General features: G+C 46.5%; 1 protein-coding gene and 1 non-coding gene across 4 annotated transcripts in view; both read right to left on the reverse strand.

Annotated features, from left to right (window-relative positions):
- LOC140391939 (stAR-related lipid transfer protein 13-like) overlaps window positions 1–17,660 on the reverse strand; it is a 938,750-nt gene that overhangs the window by 574,233 nt on the left and 346,857 nt on the right. The gene's annotated exons all lie outside the window — the stretch shown is intronic.
- trnay-gua (transfer RNA tyrosine (anticodon GUA)) lies at window positions 8,594–8,665 on the reverse strand. Its single transcript has one exon. It is a non-coding gene; the product is annotated as a tRNA-Tyr (tRNA).

Raw genomic sequence — 17,660 nt, forward strand, 5'->3', positions numbered from 1 at the left:
TTCCCTCACTCGACACCTTCCTCCCTGCCTGACCGGTACATACTTATCAAGAACACGCAGTAGCTGATCCTTGAACAAGCTCCACTTATCCAGTGTGCCCAACACTTGCAGCCTACTTCTCCACCTTATCCCCCCCAAGTCACGTCTAATGGCATCATAATTGCCCTTCCCCCAGCTACAACTCTTGCCCTGCGGTGTATACTTATCCCTTTCCATCATTAACGTAAATGTCACTGAATTGTGGTCACTGTCCCCAAAGTGCTCTCCTACCTCCAAATCCAACACCTGGCCTGGTTCATTACCGAAAACCAAATCCAACGTGGCCTCGCCTCTTGTTGGCCTGTCAACATAATGTGTCAGGAAACCCTCCTGCACACGCTGTACAAAAAAACGACCCATCTAATGTACTCGAACTATATCTTTTCCAGTCAATATTTGGAAAGTTAAAGTCTCCCATAATAACTACCCTGTTATCATCGCTCTTATCCAGGATCATCCTCGCCATCCTTTCCTCTACATCCCTAGAACTATTTGGAGGCCTAAAGAAGACTCCCAACAGGGTGACCTCTCCTTTCATGTTTCTAACCTCAGCCCATACTACCTCGGAAGATGAGTCCCCATCTAGCATCCTCTCCGCCACCGTAATACTGCTCTTGACTAGCAGCGCCACACCTCCCCCTCTTTTGCCTCCTTCTCTGAGCTTACTAAAACACCTAAACCCCGGAACCTGCAACATCCATTCCTGTCCCTGCTCTATCCATGTCTCCGAAATGGCCACAACATCGAAGTCCCAGGTACCAACCCATGCTGCCAGTTCCCCTACCTTATTTTGTATACTCCTGGCATTGCAGTAGACACTTTTCAAACCACCTACCTGAAAACTGGCCCCCTCCTGCGACGTCAAATTTGTGCTCCTGACCTCTATGCTCTCATTCTCCCTTACCCTAAAACTACAATCCAGGTTCCCATGCCCCTGCTGCATTAGTTTAAACCCCCCCAAAGAGCACTAACAAATCTCCCCCCCAGGATATTTGTGCCCCTCAGGTTCAGATGTAGACCATCCTGTCTGTAGAGGTCCCACCTTCCCCAGAAAGAGCCCCAGTTATCCAGAAATCTGAATCCCTCCCGCCTGCACCATCCCTGTAGCCACGTGTTTAATTGCTCTCTCTCCCTATTCCTCATCTCACTATCACGTGGCACGGGCAACAACCCAGAGATAACAACTCTGTTTGTTCTAGTTCTGAGCTTCCATCCTAGCTCCCTGAAAGCCTGCCTGACATCCTTGTCCCGTTTCCTACCTATGTCGTTCGTGCCAATGTGGACCACGACTTGGGGCTGCTCCCCCTCCCCCCTAAGGACCCGGAAAACACGATCCGAGACATCATTTTGATGCATTCCCTAACTTCCTTTGTCAGCCATGGCTGCCTAATCCCCCCTCTGATAACCTTTCTTTTCTTTGGGATGAACCTCTGTACTGTGTCCTCAATTACTCCCAGAAACTCCTGCCATTGCTGTTCTACTGTCTTTCCCGCTAGGCTCTGCTCCTAGTCGATTTTCGTCAGTTCCTCCCTCATGCCCCTGGTCCTCCCTTCATTGGTTTCCTCCCCTTATTCGTCACTTCCATGCCTCCCTGCTTTCTCCCCCCAACCCCCCACCCGCCCCCCACTGCTGACAGACTAATTTTCCTTGTAGAAGTTGATGAACGGCTGCCATGTCCAAGTGAACCCCTTTACCGAACCCCTTAGGGTGAATTCGATTTTCTCCAGCCTGAGAAACCCCACCATGTCGCTAACCCCAACCCCCGACTTCGGGGGGTCTGAGTCCCTCCAACCCAGCAGAATCCGTCTTCGGACCACCAGGGAAGCAAAGGCCAGTAAGTCGGCCACTATCCCCCCCTGGGCTCTCGGATCTTCCGACACTCCAAATATCGCCACCTCTGGACTCGGAGTCACCCTCCCTTGCAGGACCCCTGACATGACGTCCGCAAAACCCTGCCAAAAGCCCCTCAACCTCAGACACGCCCAGAACATGTGCACATGATTCGCAGGACTTCCCCCACACTGCCCACACCTGTCCTCCACCTCCTCAAAAAACCTGCTCATCTGGGCCACAGTCATATGAGCCCTATGGACCATCTTAAATTGGAACAGGCTGAGCCTGGCACACAATGAGGACGTGTTAACTCTCCGCAGGGCCTCCTCCCATAACCCAACCTCCAACTCCCCTCCCAACTCTTCCTCCCACTCCCTCTTCACCCCTATTGGAACACCTTCACACTCCAGCAGCTTCTTATATATTTCCAAGACCTTCCCCTCCCCAACTCCTGTTTTTGACACCACCTTGTCCTGTAGCCTCCTTAGTGTTGAGGCGTGGGAAGCTCGGGACCTGCCTCCGAACAAAGTCTTGCAAGTACCGGAACCCGTTCCCACCTGGCAACTCAAACTCCTCCTCTAGCTGCTCCAAACGTGGAAAGCCCTCCTCAATAAAAAGATCGATGAATCTCTCGATCCCTGACCGTTGCCATCTCCTAAAGCCTTCATCTAGCCCTCCCGGAGCAAACCGATGGTTGTCACAATTCGGTGACCACAATACCTGAATGTCCATCCAATCCAGTCTATCTCCTCAGAAAACTGAAGAAGTGCCTGCTAGCTGACAGTTGTTATCTTCTTAGTTGTGATTCCAGTTGTAGTAAGACAATTTCACGACCCTACATTTCTGGGGTCTGCACTGAACAACCTCCACGTTTCAAGATCTGTCTCAAAGCTTCACTCCATTTGCACTGGAATTATATTAGGAATGAGGGGAAAGTACACCTTGTAGGGACATCAAGCATGATGGTAGCCATTGAATGATTCCGCTATTTAAATATCATCAGTAATTGTCACACGCTATGTGCTGTTCTCATGTTGAGAAGGAGTATGTTAATATATTAACTGATAATAAGAGGGAACAAAAAGGAAAAAGTAGAGCATAATTTTACTGGTAATACTGGTCCAAAAGTTTCTTGGGACAAAATCCTGTGATAACAATGGAATCATTCATGCTAATTCCGTTGTTAGAAACTCCAGGAAGCAATGGAGATCTAGCATAACTACTTTGTGGGTGTTGGGGGGATTCAATGACAGCTTTTGAGGAATTTTTGCCACAATATATATGGTTTTATCCATCTGCAATTGTTGTACAATGGAACTAGAACTGAAAATTGCTGAAATCAGTTTTCAGTGAATGTCCACATGCCAATTATTCTGGCTGCAATTCTGTTTCCTTCCTTTCCTCCTCCGTGTTCTCTTTCTCTATCACTCCCTAATCCTGTTAACATTTGCTCTTCCTTAGAATATTAAGTTATACACAACGTGCATTAATTTAAAATTGTTAAAACCAGAAGGTTTTTTTTCCACATCAAGCAAGGATAGATAATACAGCTTGATGACTTTTCAAGGGAAATTGAGCTGGTAAGCTCTAACATCCTCTGTCCTGCCCAATTAGGAATATTGGGTCTATAACTGCCTCAGGTATCAGCACCTCTGCATTCTGTGTTCCCTGAATAATTTATTTTGATCTTTAAACCATAAAATGCAATGGAGGCCCCCTTAAGGGAAATCCTGTTCTCAACAATTTGTTTAATTGCAGCAGTAACCAACAATGTTGGGAGAAAGTCTTCTGGAAATCATAGAATCCCTACAGTGCAGAAGGAGTCCATTCGGCCCATCGAGACTGCACTGGACCTTGGACAGAGCACTCTATTTTAATCCACACCTCCACCCTATCCGTGTAACCCAGTAACCCCACTAACCTTTTGGACACTAAGAGACAATTTATCACGGCCAACTCACCTAACCTGCACATCTTTGGACTGTGGGAGGAAACCTGAACACCCAGAGGAAGCCCACAAAAAAAAAGAGGAGAACGTACAAACTCCACACAGACAGTCGCCCAAGGATCTTGTATGCAGATCCTTGGGCGACTATCTGTCTCCCGGGTCCCTGGAGCTGTAAGGCAGAAGTGCTAACCACTGTGCCACCATGCCATTTGAAATAAAAGGCTCGATTCAACCAAATGGAAATGAAGTCCCCGAGCGAGTGCGTTCAGCCACATGTTTCCTGGTGCTCATAGTGCCGAGAAACACATGGCTATTCAACGCAACTCACATTGTCTAAGCGGCCTCAACTGTGAACGCACAGCCGAGGCCACACATAGCCCTGTTTTGTGCAGTGGGGAGCTCTGCTCGCCACAACTCCCCAGTGTAGCGAGACATCGGGACGCCATTGTTAAATGTCATCCCAACCTCCAAGGCCCCGGAAGCAATCTCCAACCTCCCCTCGGCCTAAGCACACTATGGGAGGATCCATGGCCCTCCCCTCAGTCCCGCCTGCACCCCCCAACACCCATGCAGGGCACCCCTGGTCTGCAAGCACAAAATGCCAGCTTGGCACCTTGGCAGTGCCAGGGCACCACCCTACCCAAAGGGCATGCAGCTGGGGGCAAATGATCCCCTGGGAAACCCCGCCGTTCTGTCTGGTCCATGTTTGTGGGGACCATTGCTGAATGATGTGCACCTGAGGTCACTGAGGCGAAGGGGACGAATCCCAAAGCCTCAGGTAGGTCAGGAATCTGCACATTAGAGTGAGACTTCTGTCTCGCTCTGATATGTAGATTTGCCAGAAAGTGATCCTGCCCACAATGTGCAGGATTTACATTGCAATGTCTCACGAGATTGCGTTGCATCTCGTGAGACGTTGCGAGCCGAGTCGATCCCGGGAGCAGGGTATCCTGGCTTTTACCGGCCACGTTGCGCCATGGTGACTTGCTTTCCAGTGCAATGTGACCATTGGATAGCACTCAAAGAGGTTGTTGTGCACAAATGGTACTAACACAGCAACATAAATTAATACAGAAAATAAATGCAATTAAAGGTCAATATATGTTAGTGGAGATAAGGTTTCCTTAACATTATTTTAAATTGTAATCAATTTTTCCAATCTCTTAACTTTAATGAAAATGAAAATCGCTTATTGTCACGAGTAGGCTTCAATGAAGTTACTGTGAAAAGCCCCTAGTCGCCACATTCCAGCACCTGTTTGGGGAGGTTGGAATGGGATTCAAACCATGCTGCTGGCCTGCCTTGGTCTGCTCTAAAAGCCAGCGATTTAGCCCTGTGTGCTAAATGAGCCCCTTATATTCTACACTTCTAAAACAATTCAAATTGTCAATTGTAATAGATTGACATTGGTAACAATTACAATACCTTCACCTAAAGCACACAAAAGTTATCTTTCAGATGTTTCTATTATCAGATAGTAAACAGTTGAAGTGATCCCAAATATTGTGTGTTAAACTGGCATATTGAACTTGGGGTAGATACAACACTGCTTACTAGGTATATTTGATTTTTCTTTGTACCAGTTGTTTTGGGCTGCTAATGTAATTTACAGATCAATGAATTAGAGCAGAGGTTGTTTTGATTCTATTTTAATAATATTACTTGACTCCAGGAACCATGCCGATGCTAAGATTGTATCTGGTACAGTCAAATAAGTCACTGACAATACTTTTGCGATTTCATTGGAAACTCTCTCCTTTAAAAGTTGACCAGGTAGAAAGGAACTTCTAACTGAAATAATAATAGACCAGTCATGGGTAGTGTTTATCAGGAAATGTGTTTATCGCTTTTCAGTGCCATAGTTAAGGTAGAAGGTGTTACTGAGCTACATAAGGAGATATTGGGTGCGATTCAGCGGCCTTGTCGATCCCCGCTTGAATCGCACCTGTGGTGGGGGGGTCTCCCAGGCCATTAGAGACCCCTGATGTTTGGGGTAGGGCAGGGTGGCGCTCTGGCACTACATCTGGCATCTGGGCATCTTCGTACTGCCAGCCTGGCACCCTGGCAATGCCACCTTGCCAGGGTGCAGGGTGCCAGGTTGGCACTGCCAGTGACCAGGCCTGGGGGAGGGCCTTGTCAGGTGGAGGGTTGTACATGGGGGCACCCCCGAGGTTGGGGGGTAAAGGGGACACTGCAGTTGCTGAGAAACCCCCCCCTAAATGTGCCCAAAATTGGACATAGACTTTTTTCAGTTGAATCGCACCCTTTAAGTGAAGTGACCAATGGCTTGTTCAAGGAGGTAGGTTTTGAAGAGGATCTTAAAGTAGAAAATGAGGTATAGCGGCACAGCAGTGTAGAGAGGTTATTCCCGAGCTTGGTGCCCGAGGTACTGAAGATATGGCCACCAGCAGTGGAGTAATTATAATTGGGAATGCTCAAGAGAACACAATTAGATATCTTGGAGGGTTATGGGGTTGGAGGAGATTACAGAGATAGGGAGAGTAAAGGCCATGGAGGGATTTGAAGACAAAGTTGAAAATTTGAAAGTCAGGGGGTGGGATTCTCCATTCCCGCGCTGAAGTGCCCACGACGTCGTGAACGCCGTTGAGGTTCACGACGGCATGAAACGGCCCCTATCCCGACCGATTCTGGGCCCGATAATGGGCTAGGAGCGGGGCTGTGTCATTTACACGCGCCAGGCCTTGTTGCCGCGTAAAGGCGGCGCCGCGTCACCTGCGCATGCGTGGTTGCCGTCCTCTCCGAGTCCGCCCCGCAAGAAGATGTCAGACGGATCTTGCGGGGCTGCGGAAGAAAGGAGGTCCTCCGTCAGAGAGGACGGCCCGACGATCGGTGGGCACCGATCGCGGGCCACCCCACATTTGAGGTACCCCCCCCCGGTGCAGGATCCCCCCCCCCCCCCCGCAGGCCGCCCCCCCAGCGTTCCCGCGCTGTTCCCGATGGCAGCGACCAGGTGTGGACGGCGCCGGGGGGAACCCGCCGTTTTGGGCTGGCCGCTCGGCCCACCCGGGCCTGAGAATAGCAGGGGTGCCGGAGAATCGCCATTTTGGGTGTCTCGGGCGATTCTCCAGCCTGCGGCCCGCGGAACTCGACGGGGCCGTTCCCGCCGCTTGGGAGAATCGCGGGAGGGCGTCGGACCGGCGTCGCGGGAAATTGTGGCGGTCCAGGCGATTCTCCCAACCGGCGCGGGAGTGGAGAATCGCGCCCAGGATGTTTCTCGACAAGAAGCCAATGCAGATCAGTGAGCATATGCGTGATTTGGGAATGGCACTTGATGTGAATTAAGACATGGTCAGCAGCGTTTTGGATGACCTCAAGTTTAGGGAGGATAGAATTGGGGAGATTATCCAAAAGGGCGTTGGAAGAATTAACCCTGGAGCCTTAATTTCAGAATGTTGCCAGAGACAAGCATGGAGTTGGTAGCTAGGGAATGGGGATTGAAAAAAATGGCTTCAGTCTTACCAATATTTAATTGGAGGAAATGTCTTCTTATCCAGTACTGGATGTTGGATAAACAGTCTGATAATTTTGCAACACTGGTGGAATTGTGAGATGTGCTTGTAAGATAGAGGTTATGTCGGCAACATTCATGTGAAAACTAATGCTGAGCCTTCGGATGATGACACTAAGGGAGGAATGAAGCCATGTGAGATCAGTACCACCCAGCTGGAGGATGATGTGATCAATCATGTCAAAATCTGCAGATAAGACCATAAGATATAGGAGCAGAATTAGGCCCTTCGGCCCATTGAGTCTGCTCCGCCATTCAATTATGGCTGATATGTTTCTCATCTCCTGCCTTCTCATAACCGCTGATCACCTTATTAATCAAGAACCTATCTATCTCTATCTTAAAGACACTCAGTGATTTAGCCTCCACAGCCTTCTGCAGCAGAGTTCCACAGATTCACCACCCCAGTTTTAAAGGATTGTCCCTTCAGTCTGAGGCTGTGACTTCGGGTTCTAGTTTTTCCTACAAGTGGAAACATCATCTCCACTTCTATTCTATCTAGGCGCTCAGTATCCTGTAAATTTCAATAAGATCCCCCTCATCCTTCTAAACTTCAACAAGTACAGACCCAGAATCCTGAACCGCTCCTCATATGGCAAAATGGTGGAGAAGCAAGAAGAGAGAAAGTGTACTTCTGTCATAGTCACATGGGATATAGTTTGTGATTTGTGATTCAAGCATAGAGTACCAGGAAAGATGGGAATATGTGACATGGAGGCCAGGAGGGGAAGTTAGCTGATCAGCAGGTTAGTCGGAATAGGATCACGGGAGATGGGTCTCTTGGACAACTGAGCTCTGAGAGGGCTGCACAGAATTACAGAATCCCTACAGAGCAGAAGGAGGCCATTCGGCCCACCGACCCTCTGATAAGAGCACTCCACCCAAGCCCTCGTCCCCATCCTACCCCAATTACTCTTTTACATACACATCCCTCGACACTAGGGGGCAATTTAGCATGGTGAATCCACCAAACCTGCACATCTTTGGACTGTGGGAGGAAACCGAAGCACCCGGAGGAAACCCTCGCAGACGTGGGGAGAAAGTGCAAACTCCACACAGTGATCCAAGGCTGGAATTGAACCAGGGTCCCTGGCGCTGTGAGGCAGCAGTGCTAACCACTGTGCCACCCTGTCACCCATAAATTGTCCTTTGAGCCTGAATTGAACCAGTGACCGAAGGGTTTCCTGTGTTTAACCACTACAGTCCTCAGCTCTACCAACTGACCTATCGAAGGAACTAAAATGAGGGGGCATCTGGATTTTACCCAGGGACCTCTTGATCTACAGTCAAATGCTCTACCACTGAGCTATACCCCCAGTGCCGCAAGAGACAGGAAAGGAGAGAAACTAGAAAAAGGTGCTGGTTTAGAGATTGGGCAGGAGGGAAGCATTAAATGAAGTCTTGTCCAGTAGGCTAGTGGAAGGGAGGGATTCAGCTGATCTGATTGTCTCAAATTTAGTGACAACGTAGTCCAACAAGTCCAACTTTTTGTTGAAAGTGAGGGTGGTGAGGACAGGAGAGAGAGTTTAAGAAGACTATTTGTAATTGAGAAAAGAAGTCAGGGTTTTTTGTTGCATTCCAGGATGGTCCTGAAATAGTGAGCAGTTTTAGCAGATAAATCCATATACACACTGTATACAAGAGTTCCTTACAACATCTCTGATATATCGGAACAATTGACACAACAATCAATGAAAAGATTTTCCCCTTGGTGCTGATCATAAAACGTTCCAGGAGGGTGGCGAATGTTTGGAATTCTCTATCTCAGGGGGCTGTGGAGTCTCAGTTATTGAGTATGTTCAAGACTGAGATTGACAGATTTCTAGTTAGTAAATACATCAAGGGATGCGGTGATAGTGCAGGAGAATGGTGGTAAGATAGATCAGTCTTGATCTAATTGAATGGTGGAGCAGGCTTGAGGGGCCAAATGGCCTACTCGTGCTCCTGTTTCCTATGTCCATATGATTGAAATGCACATAGGACCAGGGAGGAGCCCGCATGGAGGAGCACATACCTGTCTGCTCAGAAATGAGTGATAGAATCTCTGATGCGTACTCAGGGATATTGGGCTAAATTCTCTGCCTCACGATGCTGCAAACGTGAACCTCAATCAGGCGGACAATCAGGAGTCCAGCCAAGATTGAGGTCCCCGCCCGGCGCCGATTCAGGCGCCATGCTCTGGTCCTTCACAAGTGCCGATAATGAGGTTTGCACCCCGTGCCGGTGGCAGCATGAAAAACCAACATTTACATGCATTTAGATATGATTCGTGGATTGGTCGCAGTATCACACATTTCTGACTTAGGCTGACTTCAGAGAAATCCTGAATCACAAAGTGCTGACTTTGGTAAGCAAATAATTCTTGAACAGCCACCCTGGGAAAATGGAGCCTATAGAGAGAATTTTAGACAGAAAATGGGCGGATGTGTGTTGGTAGGATGAAAACAGAAAAAGCGAAAAAATTCAGCAGGTCTGGTAATATCTGTGGAGAGAGAAGCAGAGGACAGGATTCTCTGTTTTGAAGACTAAGTCCTCCCGCCTGGTCTGCCCTGGTGGAAGGCAGTGTCCAGGAGCGATTCACTTTCCCTTACCATGCAAATTTATGCATGGCGGGGAGCTCGAGGGATTCCGTTTAGAATCTTGCTATCAGGCCACCCGCTGAAAATGGCAAGGTTCAGTGGCTGCCTCCCCCTCCACAATGCAAATCCTGTCCCTATCCCCACAACAGGAATTACGGGTTACTCCCCCCCACCCCTTCTGCAAGCGTTCATAAAGGTGACCCGATGTCCCCCCCTCCCCCACCCCCACCGGCCTCCCATCAGACTCCCAACAGAGGATTCCCATCAGACCCCCATATCAGACCCTCATATCAGACCCTCATATCAGACCCCCCATCAGAGACCCCACCATCAAAAACCCGCATCAGGCACGCCATCAGGGTAATAGCTTCCAGGCTTCCAGGTGTCTCGAAGCTATTACCCTTCAAGCTTGAATGCACCTCAAGTACCCTGTTGTGAAGCTTTCCACAATGTTTAGAAACACCTAGGAGATAAGAGCGTTCACTTCCTCTTTTTCCCAGCAGAAAGCACTTAATTGCTTTTGATGTGGTGAGGACCTGTCAATCATAACGAGATGTTTATACATGATCCCCCATTTTTAGCGTGATGCTTGATTTTTGCTGCATTGGAAACATTGCGACCAGTGGCAGGCGACGGAGAATCCACCCCAGAATTAATGTTTTGAGTCTATATAACTCTTCTTCAGAGACACTTCTTGTGTTGGATGGGCTGGGTTATTGAAAATCAGAATTTGACCTAAAATGCATCTCCAATCCACTCACTCCTGGCATTAACTGAAGCAGGAAGGTGGGCCATTGGCCTACCTACTACAAGGTGGGGAATGGGCATTAAAAAAATTATTATGCTCTGAGCGTCATTGTTATACAGCTTTAAAAGTTAATTATGATAATAATAATCTTTATTATTGTCACATGTATGCTTACATTAACACTGCAATGAAGTTACTGTGATAATCCTCGAGTCACTACACTCCGGCGACTGTTCGTGTACAGAGGGAGAATTCAGAATGGCCAATTCGTCTAACAATACTTCTTTTGGGAGTTGTGGGAGGAAACCGGAGTGCCTGGAGAAAACCCACGTAGACACGGGGAGATTCAGCGCAGACAGTGACCGAAGCCATGAATCAAACCCGCGTCCCTGGCACTGTGAAGCAACAGTGCGAACCACTATGCTACATTGCTACCACAGGTTCCCAAAGCCTAGGGGATCCAATAGCTACATTCGAGCAAAGTCTGCTGAATTTGAGAGACCTTTAAAACTACCTGGCTGGGCAATCCCCTCAATCAATCACCCCACACCGACTTTCCTCGTGTGGCCGCCAACATCCCCCCCACAACCACTAGAGGCCTTTGATATTCAGCCACATTCCATCTCCGACCTGCCTCCCGATAAACCTGCGAGCTTCAATTTTCCCTCGGGCTCAGATCATATGTGCTCCAGACTCTGATCATGGCTCAGGCCTCCAACCTTCCACAGCGCCAAAGTCTCCGCCCTGCTCCTTTCCCTAATGCAATGTGTCAAAGGAATCAGCGTATAACTGAGCTGTCCCCCTCCTCCATGTGAATACAATTCCTGCCTTCCCGCCAGACACCCCCAGCACACCCCATCAGATCCTTTGCTACAATTGACAGCTCCTCACCATATCAAAAGCAGTTCAGTCCTTTCTGATATGGAATAAAGGAAGTGGAAGCATTTAGTTGTTTATGATGTGGTATGGTCAATCATAGCAAGAGTAGTTATAAACATTGCGGTTAGCATCAAAGCAGGGTACTTGAGATGCAGTCAAGCGTGAAGGAAAAGATAGATCAACAATCCACCAAGGACCTGTCTCTGTAATAAAACTATCAATCATTAGCTAATGCAATGTATTGCTGTGTGAAATTGAATGGAAGATTTGCATTAAAAGACTGTCATGAGATTTCAAGCCCTTTGAAGTGTACTTGGCTTTTGAAGAAGCCTTTGACACTTGTAAAAGCTGCTGCTTTAAACACTTTTGTTTGAGGCAGCAGGGAATGGTGAGTTAAAATGCAATGATTTTTCACTCTGTTGCCCGGAATTATCTGGGGGTTTCTGATCGGGTCTCTGTAGCAGGGGCTGGTTTAGCACAGTGGGCTAAACAGCTGGCTTGTAATGCAGAACAAGGCCAGCAGCACGGGTTAAATTCCCAGACCAGTCTCCCCAAACAGACGCCGGAATGTGGCGACTAGGGGCTTTTCACAGTAACTTCATTGAAGCCTACTTGTGACAGTAAGCGATTATTATTATTTTTTAAATTTATAGCGAGACTCTGATGGGGGTTCCGATGGATGTCTCTGGTGAGGGGCCTGTGATGGGGGGCTCTGATGGGGCATCTCTGATGGGGCATCTGATCAGGGGGTCTCTAATGTGGGTTCTCTGATGGGGGTCTATATTGGGGGTCTCAGTTCGGGGTTTCTGTTGGGGGGTCTCTGTTGGGGATTGGATCACCATGGGGATTGGGTCACCCTCATGCATGTGTGCTGCGGGGGAACGGTGAACCGTTATTTCTGTAGTGGGAGGAGGATACCCCTACTTGCCAGCAGAGAGGGGCCAGAATTTGCATTGTAGGGGGGAGGGGGGCCACAGCCGTAGTTCAGTATCAGACCGCCCGCTCAAAATGGCGGCCCGATGTCAGGATTCTGGCTGAATCCAGCGAGCTCTCCTCCATGCATAAATTTGCATAGTGAAGGAGTTGCACCTGGGTGTCGCTCCTAGCACCAGTGGAGACCAGCAGCGAGTCTCCATTGTCGGTAGCACTTCATCTCCAGAATGGAGAATCCAGTCCACAATCTTTTAGAGTCGACGTAAATGTTCTCAAAGGACAGATAAGGTATGTAGAACTGTCAAGATGTGAAGTTATTTAAATCGGCTCTTTAAAAATGAAAAAAACATACTGCTTTTGTCAGTGGCAATTGGATAACTCTGTTCTAGCAGTTACAACAGCTGTTTTAAACATTTCCCCAAGAGCTATCTTCATAATTATGAATTCTTGGTTAAAGAATTAGCTTTCTTTGATGTGGAGTTATAAAAATAAGTTTGTTTGTTTCATAGTGGATTAAGTACTTGTGTATCTTGAATGGACTTTCATGAATCAAAGAGGTTTTTTTTATAAATTGAAGGCTGTAATACTATTTAGACCTTTATTATATTTAACTTCAACATGTATTCTAAGGTTGCACATGGTGACCTGGTGAGTTTTCATGAAGGGCATCAGAGCCTAAGATGAGGGACAGGCTGGAATGAGTTAGCATTAGTTCGCATACAGAGATGGATGTGGCATGGGGATTGGTTGGGTATGATGGAGTGTGGTGGATGAGATCTAGAGGGCTTAAAATACAATGAAACATTCTTTAATGTTAAACTGGAGGAGTCTGGTTCCCTGTTGATAATCAAATACTAAATCTATATCATCTAAACTTCTTAACATTCTAAAGACATCAACAATATTCTTAATTGGTATCAACTGGTATCTAGTTCAACTCTGCAAGAGCGCTAAGTTCCAGATTAATTCTTGTAATTCAACATATTTACTTGTCTTTATGAAGGAAGGTTTTCGAAATGAGAAATGAATAATTATGCTGTTCAGGGCAGTAACACCAGGAGTTCTGACTAGGCACTGCACATGTGAGTTGACCATGAATCAGCTCACCTATATAACAATATGACATTATGGTACTGAATATACTGGAATTGTAGAAAAATAAGTGGGCAGGGTAAGGGAGCAGCAGCTCTCAAAGGACTGCTGATTTCCCTTAAACCTGTCCGAGAGAAAAATTACCGATACAAAGTTCCAGAACCTGAATGTTCTCTTTCAATGAAGCTGCTTTGAAGATGTTGCTTTAAAGGCTGTGCAACAGTGTGTAATTGTCAGGTATTTGCAAGGAAGTTTAACATGTAAAGACAATGGCTATTTTTGTACCAACAGCTCTATCTGTACAGAAGAATAGTTAATAACCAATCATTCTCAGATACTCAGATTATCCGGTCATTATCCCATTGCTGTGCGCAACCTGGCCGCCACATTTCCAACATTACTAGAGTGAGTATGGATGGAACTTTACACCCATTCTGGGAGTGGGCTGGAAGGTGGTGGCAGGGGCAGGAGCGTGTATAAAATCTGGTGGGATGACAGAACTACCTCAACTCCTTTTTTTTTCTTGCTTATTCCTTATTCGTCTTCCTTATTCTGCTTCATTGAGAATTTATAGCTCAGGTTGGATTCATGTCAACTATCATCTTGTAGTAAATGTATTATTGCTTGTCATGAATAAATCCATTAAAATTACTGCTCAAATATATTCCTTTAGCAGATTATAAGAGACTAATATGCATCATTCCATTTGAGAATGGTCTCAAGTTTCTATCTAATTCATTGCTGCTATGCAGAAAGGGCATTTCCATGATTGTCACTTGAGTGCACTCAGATTAATGACACACTACCACAAAGAACCAAGTGCTCCATCTAGCCAATTACAGTGTAAATACAATTAAATATGTTCTGTATTTACTATGTAAGATGAGAACTTATTATTTGCATGTAATGAAAATATTCCATTAAAAATTCTAATCTTTAATAATGCAACAGAAGAATTGCTGAAACGACTCTGCAGAGCATTCTGAATAAGAAATTACTCTGAAAGATTGATAATGCCTGTCAGGAGCAGCCCAACCTAGTTTCATCGATTTTCTGTCATTACTAAGCTTCCTTCTTCCCCAGATCAATGGAGAAATAAGTCCATTTACAAATGGGAAAAAAAGTTTAATAATAATTTCTCGTTCATTCTGTGTGGAGCAGAGCCAGATAATGATTTATTTTTATTTGCTATGGTAATGAACAACCCAAACTTGCGGTTTTCAGAATTAGATATATTTCTCTCTTAGAAATTTGTCTGTAAAACAATCATATTTCAAATGTGATTCATTTTCAAGATATTTGATTTTGTTTTAAGAACTGTTGAAAGTGTAGCCACCTGAGTTGGCAACTTCCCGACTTAAAATGGAGAACCGCCAAGGCTGAAGGGAAATTCAGCCAACACAGGCAAAGACTAGCAAATACAGGAATCATGTATATTGAAACCTGCAAAACAACCAGACAGCACCGAAACCAGCAGCCATCTGCATAATAATGCAGCAGCCATCTGCATAGTAATGAGCGATTCCAAGGCACAATGGCAACAGTTAAGGTAAACAAAGCCAAGCCAGACCCCTTGGCGCCAGCAGGAGCCAAGACAAAGGAAGGCCAACGGACACTCAGGGACCACCCAGCATTCAGGGAACCGCTCCAGAATTGGAGAAATCGATCCAAATGATCGGAAAGCAATCCAATCACTTGGAACCAGGTACGGGGTCCGCCCCAAAGGGCGGGAAGCCCCTGGGGACTATAAAGTAAAGCCCCCAAGTTCAAATCGTCCTTCTTGGCAGGGTCACTCAGCAGCAAATCAACCCTTGAGAATGAACTGCCCAAGCTGCCTCATCAACCAAGTAAGTCTCAAGTCAATGCTCGCTATGAGGTAGGCGCTCTTAGCTACCAGTCCATACCAGCTTTTGAATCGTGCAGACTCAGGACCTGAACTAAAGGCCATTTGTTCCCCTGACCTGGTGGGCCAGTCCGAAGCTAAGTATCGGCCTTTTAGTGATAGAAATAGCCTAGAAAGTAGAGTTTATGCATGAGTAGTGATTTACTGTGTGTAATAAATGTGCTTTGATTTGAATCTTACTAATTGGTGTGTTGAGTTATTGATCATTCCTTGAACTTGAACCTTGTGGCGATATCATAAAGATACCTGGCGACTCTAGAGCAAAGGTTAAACAAACAGAGCAAATTACGATTTAAGAGCCAAACAAAAGTTAGCACCAAAAGTTAGAAGCATGGGCATATGTATACGTATAGTGTTTTCCATTGCTTCCCTCCTCTGGTTACTGCCAAATCTAGAGCCATTGGAGAGTGAGTAATGTAAGTTTGCAAAGCAGAGCCCAGGCAATACCTGTAAAGTTAATCACACTGGAAATGTATTTTTTTTTTAAAAAGCTAATGCGTGTAGTAAGTAAACCAATATTAAGATACTGCAACATTAACAAATGATACATGCATGCATTGCTGTTACACATCAGTCCAATGTCATCTAATGAATCATAGAACTATACAGCACAGGAGGTGGCCATCTGGTCCACTGTGTCTTTGTTGGCTCTTTGAAAGAGCTATCCAATTAGTTCTATTCTCCTGCTCCTACCCGTAGCCTTTTTAATACATTAATCCAAATTCTTCTTCGAAAGTTATTCCTTCTCTAACAGATCACAACAGTTTGTTGTGTAAATGCTGAAAGCATATTCAAAAAGCAACTTCAGGACATTTTATGGATATTAGGAGCAACTCTAACTTTGCATCATTACTAAAAGGACACTATGGGCTGGATTCCCACCGCCAGTAGCAAAGTTCCCTCTGCAATGAAGAATCCAGCATCGTGGAAACAACAGGCGCCGAGCCATTTCTGACCCAGTCCCCCGCAGGCATCGAGATCGAGGTTCATGCCCTATGCCAGCCGGAGGATGTAAATGGGTCATTAAGACCCCTATGCATCCTATTAACAAGCTGGGCACCATTTTCTCTGGGCTCTTGTGATTCTCCGATCCACTGGGCCGGGAATCACATGGGCGAGAATTGGTACAGGTCTTGACAAGCCTGTACCTGATGCGGTTGACCTCAGGTAGTTCAAGGTGATAACTCTTTAAGGAGTTGTCCCCAAAGTCCATCAGAGGGCCACTCTCCCCCACAATGCAAAACCTGCCCGCCCCATTCACACAAGACCCCCACATCACTGCTCGCCCACCGGAGGCCACTTAATTAAAGAGGCCCCTCCTATACCCCTAATTATAGAGACCCTCCGAGATGCCCTAATTAAAGAGACTGACCCTCAAAGATACCCTAATTAAAGAGGACCCTTGATTAATGAGACCCCTCCAGAGACCCCTAATTAAAGAGACCCTCCCAGAAGAGAGGTAGCCATCTGGAAGCCCCCCAGAAGAGAGACTCCCATCAGGAGGAACCCCAGAAGAGAGACCCCTATCTGGAAGCCCCACATGAAGAGAGGCCCCCATTAGGAGACACCCCAGAAGAGAGACGCCTGTCTGGAAGCTAGAGAACTGGCTCAGGCAGAGGAAGCAGCACCTGATAATTCCTGGAAAGAGGAAACCAGTCAGCTGGGTGTAACCCCCCTCTGACCTTTGATCTGCAAGCCATTAGTTAATTTTTCTTTGCCAGAAGGCACATCACAAAGTGCTGCACAAAAGGCTGCTGCATAAGATAAAGGTGCATGGTGTTACGAGTAATGTATTAGCATGGATAGAAGATTGGTTAACTTACAGAAAGAGTGGGGATAAATGGGTGTTTTTCTGGTTGGCGATCAGTGGCTAGTGGTGTGCCTCAGGGATCAGTGTTGGGTTTGCAATTGTTCACAATTTACATTGATGATCTGGAGTTGGGGACCAAGTGTAATGTGCCAAAGTTCATAGATGACACTAAAATGAGTGGTAGAGCCAAGTGGACATTGAAAGGTCTGCAGGGGGATATAGATATTTTAAGCGAATGGGCAAGGGTCTGGCATATGGAGTTCAATGTTGCTGAATATGAGGTCATACATTTTGGTGGCAATAACAGCAAAATGGACTATCATTAAATGGTAAAAAGTTGCAGCATGCTGCAGTGCAGAGGGACCTG

The sequence above is a fragment of the Scyliorhinus torazame genome, chromosome 15 (assembly GCF_047496885.1).
Source record: "Scyliorhinus torazame isolate Kashiwa2021f chromosome 15, sScyTor2.1, whole genome shotgun sequence".
NCBI classification, from domain to species: Eukaryota; Metazoa; Chordata; class Chondrichthyes; order Carcharhiniformes; family Scyliorhinidae; genus Scyliorhinus; species Scyliorhinus torazame.